Genomic DNA, 17,775 nt, shown 5'->3' with positions numbered 1-17,775 from the left:
TTTAATCTGTGCTTGTAATTCAGAAATGCATTCCTGATGCGCCCAAGGAGGGTTCTTTGCTTCCCTCACAGAAACCTTATCAGTCTTGTTACAACACCTCCAGAAAGAATCTGCGGTTGTTTACTGCAAGGTGAGCTGGAAATTTCCATTAACAAACTTTAAAAGGTATACAGAAAAATTCCAGCTCTTGAAAATTTCAGGATTTACACAGTGGCTTGTCTGAAACGAAGACCTGATATATTTACATCAAGACTTTCTGTTAAGAATTTTTCTTAAGATGGATCTAATTAGAAATGTGCTTTACCCAGTACATTTGACTTACTCAACGTCTGGATATTAGGGTCGACAAAAATGATATAAATAACAATGACATGAACACTAAACTCTTAGGACATGGTTTCAGGATGTATTCAGTAGCCATTTAACTACTTAAGAGAACATCAACAGAGCATGAATACGATAATTCCCATCTATCAGCCAGAAAATTAGTTATCCGAATGACTTGCCCAAGGGACTCACAAATGTATCACTGGTTTAAATTCATGTAATAACAAAATTTTTTAAATATAAAAAATAATCATTCTTGCATTTCTCCCTCAAGGTAGATAGTCTCTAAGACTAATACATTGATTTATGTTGAACAATATTTCTGAGACAACTATTGCCTAAGCTGTGGAAGAACAGCAGTCAAGTGGACAGGGTTTCTATGTCCAACGAGTTTCCCTGTGGGGCTGAAAAATAATCATTTGTCAGTCAGCTGGTACAGACGACAGGTAGTACAAATCAAACTAGAAGGTGAAGGTTAGAGGAACAATATAGATTGGTTACCAAACTTGCCATGAAGTCATTGAGATTTCTTTTTAAAGTCATGTTCACGTGTCTCTGTAAGCTATTTGCAATACAGGAGTCAAGAGAAACCAGCACTTCAGAGCAAAAAGGATTAGACACATAAGGAAATATAATTCCTATGACAAAACATGGCATACTAATAGAAAAATGTTATGTTATTAACTTTAGCACTGCAAACTTACCCAATCCAAGAAACTCTAGAATTAAGATTTTCCAAAGCACCTTTTATCAAAATGAACTTTGTACAGAGATACTCCTTAGTCCCAGGTCACAGTCATTTCCTCACCCCTCCCATTGTGTTCCTAGAGATTCCAACTCTCTCTAGAACAAAGGACAAGCATCATTCATTCCTGGTTTCAGGGAGCAACCTCCCAAAGATTTGAAGGATCCTACAAACCATTAAGTGCTTTTCTGAGACTTTCAAAGAAAGAACCAGAGAAATTCTTCCCTCTTATTTCTCAGGCTGAGCAGCCTGTCTTAAAGTGGTCAGGGGGCACCAGCTGGGAACCCTTCCCCAATAGGTCCCTCAGATACTGAAGAGGTCGCTCTGCTTGAGACCTAAAGCATATTCATATGTGTTCTGAGAACTAACTAGGCTTGAAGGTTTTTCCTTCAGTTTATAATCCCAACGTACTATGTTCTTGGGCTTCCCTGGTGGCTCAGAGGTTAAAGCGTCTGCCTCCAATGCGGGAGACCCGGGTTCGATCCCTGGGTCGGGAAGATCCCCTGGAGAAGGAAACGGTAACCCACTCCAGTATTCTTGCCTGGAGAATCCCCATGGACAGAGAAGCTTGGTAGGCTACAGTCCACAGGGTCGCAAAGAGTCGGACACGACTGAGCGAAGGAAGGGAACGGACTATGTTCTTAATGAAAATGTAAGATATGTAAATGACTTCTCTACCAAGTGGTTAAGACCTTTGAATTAAATGAAACCAATGCTGGATTCTATATTCTCAAAAGTGATAGTTACATAAAACTCTTTAAATAATAGCCTACCGAACTCCGAATATCCCACATGGATGGCTCAGTCAAGTGGAAGAAATGGATCTACCAACAGCAGAACAGAGAGAGGACAGAGGTAATGATTGATCCATGCTGCTAATTCAATAATTATCTAATATCTCTATGTGGATACAGACTAACACTTTTGTCTCACTGTAATTACTGGTGTACCTGTTTGCCTTCACCAACTGTAAACTCTTTAAAAACAAGGTTAACAGGTCTTTGCGTCTCTCAGCTCACTCAGTAAACAAACATTAACTCTACAAGATTTTAATGTGGTTTGTATTTTCCTACACTGCATTTAACAGAGTACCAAACTCCCACGTCGACTGCTCATTTGAACTGCTTTTAAAAAGCTTAGTCTTAAAAATATGCTTACCAAAACCACTGCCTTTTTTATTTTGTTTTTTAGAAAACCACTGATATCAAAGACTGAATTCATCACAAAGTAATACCTGTACCTTTTAACTATATAAAATAAATTTTTAAGCTTAAGTCTTCAAATGTGTGAGTGTACGTCATGGGCATCCAACCTGATAATACATTTATAGAACAGAAATAGAAGTGTCTTCACAAAAACTTGAAGGGGAGTGACGCAGGTATCCACAACAGCAGGAGGCCCACACAGAATGCTTCCTGGAGCTGGGGGATGGTGGGACCTTCATCTAAGCCAACCATGCCTTGGGCTTCCTTACTGCAGCCACAGCAATTTTTCTGTTTATATTCCTCAACTTTAAAACCAAAATGACATCTTTACCCTAGCAAGCCACATTAAGATGATTTAAAAAAATAAATAAATCAAGGAAAATATTGCTTAGTAAATTCTTAGTAAATTCTTCTTGGAAATACACATCCAAAGGTCTATCAGTCATCCAGTTACTCATTTGTGTCATAAACCGCTGCTCAACCATCAATACCATGTCATTCCGGCTAATTACATATTCCAAGTACATAATCTACAACCTCAAGGTTTCAAAACAAGAAGTTTGGTATGTGAGAAGCCAGCTGTCAGTATGGTGAGTTAGGGATACTCAACAGCACACAAGATCAAAAATTAACTGCCAAGAGTGTCACTGCCCTTTTCATTCTACTACTCAAATTAAATCCAACTCACATGACCCTACAGAGTCGATGATTCTAGTCTGAGTTCTCCCTTCTGATGGCCAGTTCCCTTCAATCCATATGGATGTGCCATCCTATCTGTTAGTAGGGAGGGACATCAGAAAGGAAGGGGGAGATAGAGGAGCCACAGCTGCAGAGAATGCCATTGGCTAATTCAAACTGAACTCACTGAAAATGAGACCGTACAAGTCTACAGGCATCTTGTAGAACATGCCCCATTTCATCTAAAATGAGACGACTTTAAGACAAAGTATTGATTTACTAGAAAAGTAGCACGTGTTTATGGTATTAATCATGTAAATGGTATGAGATGCCCGATAGCCAGCCCAACACAGCTCAAAGATAAAGACAATCAAGACCCAGAAATCACTTCAACTATAACTGCGCATTGAATATGTTTTTAAAAAGTAGACAATTAAAATAAAAATGTTGAAAATAAAGCATCAATATCTAGAAATGTTTCACAATAAGTTGTATTGCCAGATTAGACTTGCTTTTAACTGGAACCTTGCATTATTATTTCTTAACTACAGGTTATTTTAGAAATCAATTTCCTATGATTGTCAAAAGCTACAAACGTTTTTTATTTAATAAGAATTCTATCATTAAGAATGAGGTTTAGAGCACCAGACACTGTCCTATGAGAGATCTCAGGGCTGAGAAGAAAATACTTATCTCTAAGAATTTTAGTTCACACTGAAGCTAAAGACACCCTTGGATGAGACAATGAAAGTTGAATACTGACCATCAAAAAGTACGGGTAAATGGCAGGGGAAAGGGGTGGGTGAGGAGTAAATCACAACCGTCTAAATTGCATTCACCCCAACCAACCCAAAGGAAACACTGTGATATCTGCTAAAAGTTTGTTACAAGCTGGTTCCTGGATGTGAAAGCACAGCAAAGGTCAACGCTCTGAAATATGCCTTTATCTGCATAGTAAGATGTCACATGGCCATAAAACATGAACTCATGCCTTCAGTCCTTACTGGACCATAGGTTTTGTGCTAGAAACTGACATCCAAAGATGAACGAAACAAAGCCTTGGTCTGGAGAAACTCACCATTTAGAGTAAGTGGTCACAGCATAAAATCAAGGCTGTGTGCTCAGTCATATCTGATTGTTTGCGACCCCATGGACTGTAGCCTGCCAGGCTCCTCTGCCCATTAAATTCATACTTACTTTATTAGGTTTATAATCTATTAGTGTTAAAATCATTATGCTCATCTGGGGGCCTAACACTCCTGACCTCACAAAAACTGTTATAAAAATTCAATGGTTAAGATGCTCAATACAACCGATTCATGGCAGACCCGTGACATTCGAGCACTTGAAAGAATGCATGAGAAGCACAGCTACAATCTGCCCCAATGTTCACTTGCTGTGTGGTTTCTGTGTGAAAAGACCTCACAGGGTAATACTGCTTGTTTCCCAAATAACAATACAATTTCATTCTTTGACACCCTACCTTAGGAGGAAGCCTGGATGCATGAGCCATTAGTACTAATTACTCCATAATGTCACAGGCCTGCAGAACAATTACCACTAAGGTTAGTGCTTGGAAACAGAATAATTACACTAATTGGAGTTCATCAGGTATTCATCTTCATAGTAAGCACAACTGATGAGGTGAAATTGCATGTCAATACATGGAAGTTATCTCAGCCGCCAAAGGTGACTTTCAGAGGATGTGTGCCCTCCGTGAAATATATGGTCCTGTGGGCAACCTTGACACCGAGCAAATATGAAGCGCTACATAAGCCCCAGAACTGCTGGACAGCTCTGTCACGGATCAACAAAACTGACACATCCCTGCCTCCTGGGTCTTTCCATACAGAGGAATGGAGACATTAAATAATCACATCATGTTTTGATCAATTAAGAGCCAAAAAGGCCAAGTGCTCTGGGAGGGATGGGGACAGTCAGGAAAGGAGTGTCTGAGAAAATGGCATTTTTAGGTTGAGGAGTACTTGGACAATGAAAAAAAGAATATTCCAGGCAGAAGAAAAATGGGAAAGAGCTTGGAGCATTTGGAAGACCTGAAAGGCAGGCCGCCTGGGTAAGAATGGGGATGAGAGGAGACTGCAGAGGAAAACAGAAGGTGAGCACGAGGGAACTTACAGATTGGCAAAGGATTTTGATAATTTTATTCTATGTGTAACAGAAAGTCATGTAAAAAAGGGTTCAGCACAGGAATGCCATGCTGGCATTTAGCAGAGTATGACCACAGTAATCGTGGAGAGGGGTAAAAAATCCAACTAGGTTCACGACTTGGTGTAGAGAGAAGTGGACGGATATGAGGGGCAATGACCAGGGAGGTGCCACTGACCTTTGTTTGCAGGAAGAGCCCCACTTTCGGGAATGAATGGAAGAAGGTGCTACTGACCAGAAACTGAACACCGAAAGAAGACTACAGACATTGGCTCAAAAACAGATATTGCATAAATGAAAGAGTTTAAAAAAATTCTACAGTAACTCACATTGCGGGTTTTATGAAGAAAATTATTTCTATAAAAGATATTAAACAGTATCAACTTTCAATTAGTTTAGGGCCGATGGTTCATCTAGTTTCATCAAATTGAATTACTATACTCAATTAGACTGTGGCTTAGTGAGGCCATATTTTTATTGCTATAGTTAAACACAACATGACGTGACCTGCAGCTCGAAACAGAAAGGCAATAACTGAATCACTTGACAGGGCACTTTCAAAAGTCGTAAAGTGTTTTTTGAAAAAGAGCCGCCAAAGTGTTACGTGAAGATACAGTCACATCCACACTTGTTGAGAATGCCCCTCAAAGAGTCCCTTCGGTATCACTACTTGTTTACTTCTTGGAAAGGCCCCAGAATTCATAAGCCTTGATTTTTTCGTTATCAAAAACCTCATATGACTCCTGACACTAACTTCCCTACCCTTACTGTCCCACTGTAGAGAAACCTATCAAAATTCCAACCATTCTTTCCATACTTGCTTTCTGTTAAAACCTGTATCTTCTAATGTCTTCAACCATCCATCCAATAAAACTTGCTCACAGTAAGATTCTTCCGTACCCTGAATCCCTACCATCAAGCATGGATGCTGGTACAGGCTTTTAAACTGGTTTATACATCTGGTCAACCCTTCCATCTACATTAAGGAGGGCTCTTGATCAATGGCACTACTGGTAGGAGTTGTCTTTTTCTCCCTCGAGAATATCTCTATTTTAATTTACCCAAGAACAGGTGTCCTTTACATGACCTGGTCTATGTAAATCCTTCTCTCTTCCTTTATTCCCCTGCTGTATTTAGAAATATGGATAACCAATAGAAAAGGCTTCATGCACAGGAAAAGCATGATCATATAGTGCTGGAATGAAAACAGGCTTCACCACATATTAATGCCTATTGATTGGTGGCAGCTGCCTAGAGCACTGTGTCGGGAAGGCCTCATCCCACGTCTATCCTGAACACAACAGAGAGAATAGTACCTGCACATACCCTTTGCCATCCCCAGCCCAAGGGAGCCATAGAAACAGGCTTTGAAGTCCACATAGGTTCTACCTTTCCCAGTGATGTGAATCTCAGGGAAATTAACTTCTCTGCATTGCACGTCGTCAAGAGAGAACACGACTCAGAATCGCCTCACACGGATCTGCAAGGAGTAAACCGCAGGCACTGGGAGGGCGGACGCTGGAGCTCCAATCCTTTGGCCACCGGATGCGAAGAGCTGACTCTCTGGAAAAGACCCTGATGCTGGGAAAGACTGAAGGCGGGAGGAGAAGGGGACGGCAGAGGATGAGATGGCTGGATGGCATCACTGACTCGATGGACCTGAGTTTGAGCAAGCTCCGGGAGATGGTGAAGCACAGGCAAGTCTGGCGTAATTCAGTCCACGAGGTCACGTAGAGTCGGACTTAGTGACTGAACAACAAAACTAGAGCCTCCAGGGTAGCTGATTCTCCCCACCTCCTTCATCTTGAGGGCAGGAAACAGGGCACTTTGCACAGGGACTTTGAATATTCGTCACTCTACACCACCTTTCCTGATCTGAAATGTTATGAGCTGTGCCCTGCTCTCATGCATATGCTGAAGTTCTAACTTCCTGTAACTCAAAACTTAAGAGGTAAATTAGGTGAAAATGAGGCCACGGAGGTGGGCCTAAATCCAATAGAATTGGTGTGTTCTTATACAAAGAGATCAGGACATAGAGAAACCAGCGGTGCACGCACAGATAGAAGACCCTATGAGGACACAGCAAGAAGGCAGCCATCTGCAAGACAGGGAGAGACATCTCAAGAGGAAACTGAACTGGTCAACACCTTGCCTTTGGCACTGTAGCCTCCAATCCAGGGTATTCTGTCACGGCAGCCCTAGCAGAGGAACCCAGGAACAAAGTGTCCTGCCTCTGCAACTCCTGTGACACACGAGTATCTCCAGTTCTCCTCTCCTGCCCCTCCCCTGCCTCCTCTCACTCTCCCGTCTCCTTTTCTCCCCTGAAAACACTAGAAAGAGGGGGTTGGGGCTTAGAAACGAGGTCACTGCTGATCTAGAACAATGCAGTTTTGCTTCCTGTATTGTACTTACCAGAAATCCCGCCCACACAAGGGGAATCCAGACACTCTCAGGAACAGAAAGGAATGGTGTTCCCCTCTCTCCATCCAGAAACACAGCTACAAAAATACCCCGTGGAAACTTCCCTCATGCATAGCCATTTCCTTCTTTTCAGAAGGATTTTCACAAACCTCAGTATTTAATAAGAAATGCTATTTCTCCCAAAGGCCTCTCCCTCTCTCAAGATGGGATGGTTTAGTTAGGGTGGTAGTTAAATGTGTTATCAGAATCAGAATTCAATGGAAATCCTTCCACAGCCAACTAACTACACCTCACACTAACCACGGGGCATGTTAGTGATCTAAAACATCTGTTCTAGCAGTCAGATATTTTCTCTACCAGGTAAACTATGCAAACAATTGCTAACATGTCAGGGCTTGCTGGTTCGCCATGTTGTGTGCTATTAACAGTAATTTTATTATACGATGCTATCTAAATACCCTAAGGGTTTAGGAAATTGAGGGGGTTGGTTTTTAGATATTATCTGCCCCAGATGACACTGGGGCAGATTTCCAACAGAAATCATGCTCAACTCTATTGGGTTGAGCTTTTCTTCATTCCACTTATAACAGCAGTAACATTTTTTGCAGTATTACGTCATTCTGGACTTCTTTACCCTTTATCTGGGACCCTTGGCTATCTCACTACAGATATGACAAAGAATCACTAATAGGAAAGACATATGCAAGTGGTCACTCTTGGTCATAAAGAAGGCAAGTTAAAGGTGGCAGCGTGGGGACAAATCCTAATTTAACTGGGGACAAACCCTTATTTGTCAATTGATTCCTCTAACCACCACGTCTCCCCTTAATATGGTAATATTAGTTGCTGGAAATAATAATACAGTCATAGAGTATATTACTATTGACAACGTTAAAGTTTCAAGTACAACCACATAATATTTTTCAGGCAGGAAAGAACCAATTAACATGGTTGGGTGAGGCAGAGACATGAGAAGCTTGGTGACCTTCAGACTCAGTTTTTTAAAAAAAATTTTTTTTTTTTTGGTTATACTCTCAGCACTCAGTTAGTAGTAAATTAAACATCATAGCTTAGAAACATTACAAAACTCCTTCCCCATTTAGAACCACAGCTCTTACCTTAGTGAAAGTATGTGTCATAATCCATCATGCAGTTGTTTTTCTCTGCATTGTAGCCAGTTGAGTTCTAGGAGGACCTCTTACACACCCACCCAGGAGACTTTAGTATAAATGAAATGAAAGCTAAGCTCTCTCTGGAAGGTAGAAGCGAAGCCAGTTAGAACAGAAAGGGTGGAGGTTAAGTGGAGTGAGCTGTTGGTTCTGTCTCTTCAATGAGACTTTTCCTCAGTCAACCACGGGATTAGGTAATGGAGAAGAGTGATGTTCAGATTTGAGTTGCATGTAGAAACACATGCCTGGGAAACCATCAACCTCCTGTTAACAACCTGCAGGAGACCATGGCTACAAATGCTCTCTGCAGGAGACCATCGCTACAAACACTTGTTACTATTTGTCTGAAAACCACACAGTAGAAGATCTGGAACCAGGTTTCTGAAGTCCAGCTGGGTGAGCCCTGGGAATTCAAAGCTTGAAGTCTCAACAAAAGATGACCAGAATTACTGAGAAACTCTAGTGCTGTAATAACCTCTGGTCAATTGTATTCACTGAGGCTGGGCTATCACAAGACTCTGTAAGAGCTATTGTCACCATTGTTAATGGAAACTCTTTTTTTCCAACCTTAGGAAAATGAGTCATGCCAATTAGATTCCAGAACACCTCATTTAATCAGTGAAGTCTTTAGTGAATACCCAAGTGGTCAGATAATCTCACCCTACCTCCTGGATGGAATACAGAATAAAGGAGGAAAGCCATCTCAAATCTCTCCATCTGTAAGTCACTGATTCTCCAGATTTTCCTTTTTCCCAATAGTCTTAAACAGGCCTAAAGCAAACTCAGATGCTCTTAACCCATGTTGAAACAGCTGAGAATATTCATAAAGTACAGAATCAGCAAATATTCTGCAGCCCCTATAGTTTCCAAGACAAGCTCAGAGAGGCTTAAAACAGGACTGTGGGAAGATCCAGTGATTACAGGGAACTCTGGATGTCCTCACAGGCACTAGATGGTTTTTATTGCTATCTCTTTTGATATAATATTTCCCCAAGTAGATCCTGTTACTATTTAACTTGGCTATTGTATTAGTCCACTGGTAATGGTGTTTTGAATGGCCACCATCAGGTAAATGATGTGGGTCTTTTCAAAATTAGTTGGCCAAGCAATCTAGGATACTCGTAATTTAGAAAGCTTAACTAGGAGAAGCTGTTCTCTGATATCCTTTGCTTCATAAACTAAAAAAAAAAAAAAGGTTTAATTTGGCTTTATTTAAGAAATATGTCCATTTCTGAACCTGCAAAACTATAATAATTTAAAAGCATTACCAAAACTGTGAATCTCTTGTTTATTGCAGGGTTCCCTGGGAAAAAAATATTAATTAATCTAACACACAGGCTCTACTTACTTAAATGTCTAAATAAATTGCTTTAAATATGAATTACAACTCTCTTATCCAAAAACAAACTTATCATAGTTTCTCCAAATACAAATGCAGTTTACATTGCTAAAATTCACTTCAAACATCTGAATATTAAGCTTTATCAAGTGTTTTAACAACTTAAGTACTTCAGTTTCATATTTTAATGACTACTTCAGAAACTTCCTGCCTTTTAAATCCTCTAAATCATCCCAAATACTACAAATGATCATTCTGATCATTCTAAAGAAGAAAGATCAAACCTCATGTTTCATGCAGCTCTCAAGCCAGTAAACCAGACTGTGTCTGCGTGTACTAAGTCGCTTCGTCCAACTCTTTGTGACCCTATGGACTGGAGCCTACCAGGCTCCTCTGTCCATGGGATTCTCCAAGTTAAGAATACTAGGCTGGGTTGTCATGCCCTCCTCCAGGGGATCTTCCTGACCCAGGGATCAAACCTACTGCCTTCTATGTATCTTGCATTGGCAGACGGGTTCTTTACCATTAGTGCCACCGGGGAAGTCCAGATAACCCTAGGAATGGACGGGAAAACTCATGTTCATCTCTACAGCACTGTGCACACTGGATCTTCCAAGAGATTCTGGAGCATTTCTAGGGCACAATGCTTCACTGCTCTGCTCACTCCATAGCCCCCAAATTAGTCTAAAACCAACTGGCTTTCTTTTCAAACTCCTACCCTCCATCTGCAGGCTCCAAACCCTGCAACATTTGTTTATTTTAGGAGAGAAACAAAGATATGACACAAAAATTTAGTCTTCTGGGCGAAATTATTTTAACGCATGCCATAAATTCTTTAGCATCTGAAGGAAACCACACGCCTATAGTAAGAAGAAAGCAGAGAAGATGGCATGTAGAAAAAGCAGCAGCAGGCAGTAAGTACAAGTGGTGTTATCGAGAAGGCGGAACTGGTTCTCTGCTGGAGAGAACACAGGATTAGGACTGGATTTTCAAAAACCGGTATCAGGGACTTCCCTGGTGGTCCAGTGGTTAAGACTCCCCCTTCCCAGGCACAGGGTGTGGGTTTCATCCCTGGTTGGGGAACTAAGATCCCATGTGCCTCCAGGGTCAAAAACCCAAAACATAAAAAAACAGAAGTAATACTGCTAACAAATTCAATAAAGACTTAAAAAAAAAAAACCCAAAACTGGTTTCAGAGTCAAAGAAAGGAAGGGATTTTTTTTTTTAAGTTGAAGACAGTAAGTGTTTGACTCAATTAGACCAAAAGGAGGGCTGGTAGGAACAGAGCTTTAGCGGGAAATAACCCGGGTTTCCACTTGGCCACTAACCAGCTCATGGGACCTTGACTAAGCCACTAACATTTCTAACATCCTCTGAGTTCCAAAAGAAGTGTTTTAGTGATGAGCTTACAATCCTTCTGTTAGGATGATGCAAGAATTTACAAAAGACGGAGGTTGCACTGATAATTAGGAGAGTATTTAAACGCAGCCAGCGACTTAGTGTAAATGAATCCTGCGTGGAGGTAGAGTGAAAATGGGGTCATGAATTTAGGACTTGGTTTATTTCTAATCAGGCAGCTACAGAGCCGGAAGAGGGCTGACTAGTGTCTCTGATGAGTATTTCAAAAGCAGAATTACGGGTAAGGCATTTGAGTGATTATTTCCACCTGTGAAGTGCAATGAGGCCATTTCTCTATAGTCCTCAAAAGCAGCATTTATCATCACTGTCATCCCAGAAAAAGAAATGACTTAAAGACATCAGCCTATATTCACACAACAGGAAGCATTTCTAATCTAGAGGCCACTAAATGTATTTATGGATTAAATATTTATTAGACAGTGTATCTCTTCTAAGCTAATTTTTAAGAGAAGAACCTAGCACAACTCTCTCTCAATGAATATTGAAGAGGTTAATGTGTTACAACATATTATCCATTTTATCCCAAGTGTTCATATTACATGAGATATAATGGCTGGCAAAGGCTTACGGGAAAAAGCAGCATTGGCCAGTAGAATAGGACTATTAGACATGGATCCAAATTCTATTAATTTCTGCTAGCCCTAGGATCTTATGTACATTATTTAACCTATTTTTTTTCATTTATTCAGAGGCAAAATGACTCTTAAAATTTGTTTGAGGGGATAAATTTCAATTAGAGCATAAGATACATAACAGTCAATAGATGTCCAATTTCATCCCTTAACATCTCCAGATTTAAAAGGAAAAAAAAAAAAAAAACTTTGATGGAGGAAATTTCTTCTATGATACACTTCTGTTCTGTTCTGTTCAGTCACTCAGTCGTGTCCGACTCTTTGTGACCCCATGGACTGTAGCCTACCAGGCTTCTCCGTCCATGGGATGCTCCAGGCAAGAATACTGGAGTGGGTTACCATTTCCTTCTCCAGGGGATCTTCCCAACCCAGGGATCGAACCCGGGTCTCCCGCATTGGAGGCAGACGCTTTAACCTCTGAGCCACCAGGGAAGCCCCAATGATACACTTACCATACCCAAAACCACTTTCCCACAGTGGATATCTGACAGAGACATTAACTTCCCTCCTGAATCCGTAAGATTCAAAATCCTGTTTAAAGAAACTACTAGAAAAATAATTTAACCAAAATGAAAATGATTTTACCTTCACTCAACAGCAAAGCCCAGTGTCCAGAAGGCCAAAGATGAATCGCTTAGGCAGATCCCTGAATTAAATGCCTGAAAAGTCAAAGTGATTCCAGGATGAACCATCTCAAATATCTGAAAGGCCAAAGAACTTCCTTTTTTTTTTTTCTTTTTGGTGACAGTGACTAAGGTTGCCAGGAGGATAATTATTTCCAGAGATTGTGTCAACAGGTAACAACACCTTCACATCCCTGAGTAAGACAAGCTTTGGTTTTACTCCTGGTGTGGGTGGTGGGGATGTGGAACTGTGTCCTCAGGATTTTAAATATCTAAATTGGTTTTTACCAATCTTTGTACTAATGACTAAGACACTCCTTTCAGATGCTAATGAATGCACCTTGATTCAGGACACCACAAAGCCAAGTCTTTTCAAGTTATGAATGAATTGTGTCTACACCCAAGGTCATCCAGTGGAGTCCAGATCAAAACAGAGAGCCTTTCTCTGAAGATCTCCACTGGAGAGGGTTGCCATTTCCTTCTCCAGGGGATCTTCCTGACCCAGGGATCAAACCTGGGTCTTCTGAATTACAGGCAGACTCTACCGTCTGAGTCACCAGGGGCTTTAAGTTCCAAGGACTTTCACAGTATTGTTTTTCATTGTAATACTAATCAATAAGGGGGCTGGGCTTGTAAGAATCGACCCACTCTGGACTTTTAAAACTAGTACAAGTGTCATGGCAACAACTTCAAGGTATCAGAGCTGCATTTGGAGGCTTTTCTAAACCAGATTTCTATGTTCTACCGACTCCTGTCCAAGGTACCCCCACCAGACTTTCTTGCAATAATAACCTTTGAAGTAAGAATATGAACAGCTATAGATACAGAGGATGAAACAAAGAAAGCTGTTCCTCTCACCGCTTTACAGTGAATGTGTATTATAAAGGTACACAGAATATGTGAGGCATTCTCCTGTTTGATTACTTAATCTTTACAGAAACTCTATATTGCAATCTTCATTTGACAGATGAGAATTGAAGCAGAGAAGTTAAGCAATTCGACAAATGTCACACAGCTAGTAAATGGCTGAAACGAAATTCTTAAGTCATCCAAAATGATTAAGAAAATAAATCAATTTAAAAACAAGTTTAGAAAATGTCTTAAGTGATAAGAAGGAAATGTGGAAATACTTGGCCTTCCCAGCTAAACACCGTTTTCTTATATAATCTTGAAATGTGTCCTTATGACCTGAGTCCCTGTGGCGCTTGCAGATGGCTTCCATTTCAAAGACTAAAGCTTTCAGGAATTTATTCCTAGACTTCGAGGCATGCTCAATTACCACCTCCCCTGTCTGACTTCCTTGGCTAGTCAAAAAAAAACTCTTGCTTTCCCTATTTTTGTTCAAAAACATCTACTGCCTTTGGAAAGTCTGATTTTTAATGTTACTTAAACCCTTAGGGTGCAAAAGAAGAAAAATATACTAGGAGACTCGGCATCCACATCATCCCATTTCTGAGTTCCAGAACAAAGAAGAGAATGTCGTTTAATCACTTTGTTTCCTAGGCTTGTGTCTTTTCAAAATTACAATTTAACTATCCACTGGGAAGATTAGATGATTATCATTTACTTCTGATAAGGTTTACTGGACATGTTCTTCTTACATGACACTTAGCTACATGTCTGTCTTGATAGCAGGGGAGGGGATGGCATTTAACAAAAATCTTTCGGCAGGCTGGGAACTTCTGTGGTTTTAAGACCACCCCTGTATTTTCTCAAAAGAATTGAAATGCCATCTCTTGAGTTATGTAGGCAGCCATGGGAAATTCAATGAGGGTGGCCATTCTGGCGTCATTCAGTCCACATGGGAGCAAACTCCCATACGGTGTCTCATAGAATTTCAAATATGTATCTCCATGAGGTTTGAAAGATCCTATTTCTGAGTGAATAGACTGAAACCCTCAAGTCTTAGTCAGCATGGAACAAAAATATAGCTCAATATACAGAAATTAGTTACTGATGTCAATCACACTGATGACTGCTGAAAATTCAGACTGAGAGGTTGAGGGGCCCGGCAGAGCCAGCCACTGTACTGACGCCCTTTTCAGACACATGTGATCCTTTTATAGCCTAAAATCAGGAATTATTACTCCAGTTTTACAATTGGATAAAATGAAATTCAGAGCAGTTTGAAGCAATTTGGTCAAAGTAGCCCAGTCAGTTCCTAGAGATTTTTCAAACTGACTCTCCTTTTGACTACACCCTAGGAAACCCCCCTATCAAGAATATTTTCTCTCTAAAAAGCATTCTGGCTATTCACAGCCTGGGTTATTTCCTGATACTAATCCACCAGACTTAAGCTGCAAAGTAAAGTTCCCATTGCACTATAGTATCCAAAGTCTTAGGAGTCAGAATAAATGGAAAGGATTCAATGAGTCAAAACTTGATAAAACAACAGATTCTGCTCCCATCCCCCCCCCCCCACCTCCAGAACTTCAACTCATATACAAGCTCAGTTTTACCTCCACAGTACCTGGCTTCCAGTTTACCAACTAAAATAATCACCAAGAAGATGTTAATCTTTTGATAGAGAATATACAGTAGTAGATTAAAACTACCTATTAGAAAGATAAAGACCTAAGAAGCAATTCAGAACACCTCTTTCAACAGAATCAAACACCAAAGGATATCAATTGCTTTTGATGAACAATAATAAGCAGGCCTCTTTTAAAATATTTTCGAAACAAAATTTTACAAACAACAAAAATAAGGCAGAGCAACTTTATAAATCTTTTGTTTAGTATAAGCATTTGTTTATCACAGCTCTTAAAATGCTTTCATGTGAATGTTTAAGGCCCTAAATGAATATGCTAGTTTAAGACGCTCAATGCAACCCATTTATTTCAGGGATACACTGGTTAAAAATTGGAAATGAGCATCCTAGTAGACTAGCTAGGCTCTCCCTTCTATATACATACTGAGAAAAACAGAAAACTGATTATTTTCCAAAGACCAACATGAAGCACTATAAAATGATATTCTATACCAACTATTTTGTTCCATATCAGTAATAAAATTTATTTTGCAACATGAGTATGTATATATATATATATACCTGGCACCTTACTTTCCTTAAAAATGGTTTTGGATTTTGGTAATTCTTTACAAAATTACAGTGGATATTACAGACATCCATTTAACAGTGACCAAATCTCCTAAGTTTTTCATACTCCCCTTATCTTGACCGTGGAATGAAAATGGTTTGAAATTGTTCTTAACATGAAAAAAATTTTAAAAAGACAAAAACTAACGAGACAGAATACCTCACACCTTAGATTATAATGTGGTTTGTTCTAGTAAATCCAGGAAGATTGCAACGGATGCCTCCAAAGATAAGGAGCCAGAGCCCTGTAGGAATCTTCCATTCAAATTAGATGTTCAAATTAGGGTGGTCTGTGGGGAGAAAAGGTTCTCTTCCGCCTGTATGATGAAAGCAAGTACATCAGTTAAGGACAGATTCGCCAGTGGCGCCACTGATAATACGGTCCTTGTTGGCGCATTTTGTCAAAAGGCTCAGCTCCCTTTCTCCACCTGCTAACACTTGCCAAAAAGCTAGCTGGGTAAAAGAACAAGGTAACTGATCACTTATAATTCAATTTAAAAATCGTCTTGCTCAAAAACCTGAGACTCATCGAATTGGGGGCATATTGGTATGTGCTCATTATTGCCTGTGATCTATATTCCGACTCATCTGTTCCTCAAAAACATAACCTAAAGAAAAAAACCCTACCGCTAGCCCTCTAAACCCTAAAAAATCCACCCAGTACTATGGAGGACAGTGGGTAGCAGGCGGCTACCCTCCATATCAAATGAAGGTCCTGATACATTCAACTTGATCAATATCAAGTTTTATTAGCAGGAACAAAAGAGAGAATTTCCATTTTCCAGCCACACGTTGTCTTACCAGGGTGTACTGAGAATACTGAAGCATAAAATTCTTTCAAGTGTAATGTACCATGGCAAGAATATAATTATTTAGCTCCTTTTTATACACAACAGTTAAGTCTCTTTTTAGTTGGTAGAACAAACTGGATCAGAAAAAGGCCATAGTCTGCATCACTGGAAAGAAAATCAGTCATCAACCATCAAATGTCTGTGTGTGTCTATATATATATATATGTGGCGACATATATCGATATATTAGGAAAAGAAAAATTAAGAACTTAATAGACCATCTTCACCCTAGAAGCCCCATCTGCCTTCTTCCTCCCCTACCAGTGGTTTCCATCTCCATGGGGTTCTTCTTGGATTTTCCTAATGAGACAATGAGGTAGGAATCAAAAGAAAACAGCGTTAGGATCCTGACAAAGTAACCATTTTCTCAGCTCTGGGTTTTGTAGGCTCTCTTGTTCGAATAAATGCCAAATGTCTTAATTACCCCCAGCAGTGACACCAGGGGCAAGACCCACTGTCATTTTTGAGACCAATGTCCGTTCATCAAATGGCCAGCAGCAAAAATCTTTCAGACAAATGGTTAACGGATGCAAATTAATAGGGCCACCATCACTGCAGTGCGATATGTTACAGGAAAAAGAACAATGAACAGCACGAGAAAGGAAAAGAGCAGTGTTCGGTTACAAAAACATGAAACCCCACCGTCTGCCCTCAGCATCAAGGCTAATCTTATTTTTCATCCATTGAAATAGCTAAGAAGGCAAAAGATGAGATAGCCTGGGAGAAGAAATATACGCACGGGGTGGGGGCGAAACTGTCATCTGAATCCAAGGGTTTCACGCAACATTTAGGGCAAACGCCTTTGTTCCTGGGCTTGGGAAGGGAGTGGGTGAGTGGGTGATCGAGGGATCAGATGGGTCGGCCCGGGCCCTCCACACCCTGCTCTCCGGCGCATGCGCGAGGCCAAGACAAAGGAATAGGTAATTACAGCCCGGATTCATTCATTTCGCCCGCAGTACTGAGGTCTGCGAGCCCTGGTTGTAATCCCTGCGAGGCTGATCCACACCCCTGGTGCAGGAAGACCACCTCTGTGCCAGTGTCTGGTTTTAACCTGCCGCAGATATGCTAGTGGCCTCGCGGCAGACCGAGGCGTGGTTGTC

The 17,775-nt window shown here is 40.5% G+C and overlaps 1 protein-coding gene across 2 annotated transcripts in view; it reads right to left on the bottom strand.

Annotated features, from left to right (window-relative positions):
- Nucleotides 1-17,775, bottom strand: part of BASP1 (brain abundant membrane attached signal protein 1) — a 55,698-nt gene that overhangs the window by 36,413 nt on the left and 1,510 nt on the right. Inside the window, exon 1 of one of the 2 annotated variants that reach the window (XM_055422242.2) lies at nt 12,687-12,708. The exons of the other annotated variant lie outside the window; for it this stretch is intronic. The gene's annotated coding sequence lies outside the window, so the exon portion shown is untranslated. Of the gene's footprint in view, nt 1-12,686; nt 12,709-17,775 lie in introns of those variants that run through there. 2 annotated transcript variants of the gene reach the window in all.

This window comes from Moschus berezovskii, chromosome 18, assembly GCF_049115385.1.
Source record: "Moschus berezovskii isolate FMDL1 chromosome 18, NW_MosBer_1.0, whole genome shotgun sequence".
In the NCBI taxonomy this organism is placed as follows: domain Eukaryota; kingdom Metazoa; phylum Chordata; class Mammalia; order Artiodactyla; family Moschidae; genus Moschus; species Moschus berezovskii.
The sequence above is the reverse complement of the archived record's forward strand: the minus strand, read 5'-3'. Positions and strand labels throughout refer to the sequence as shown.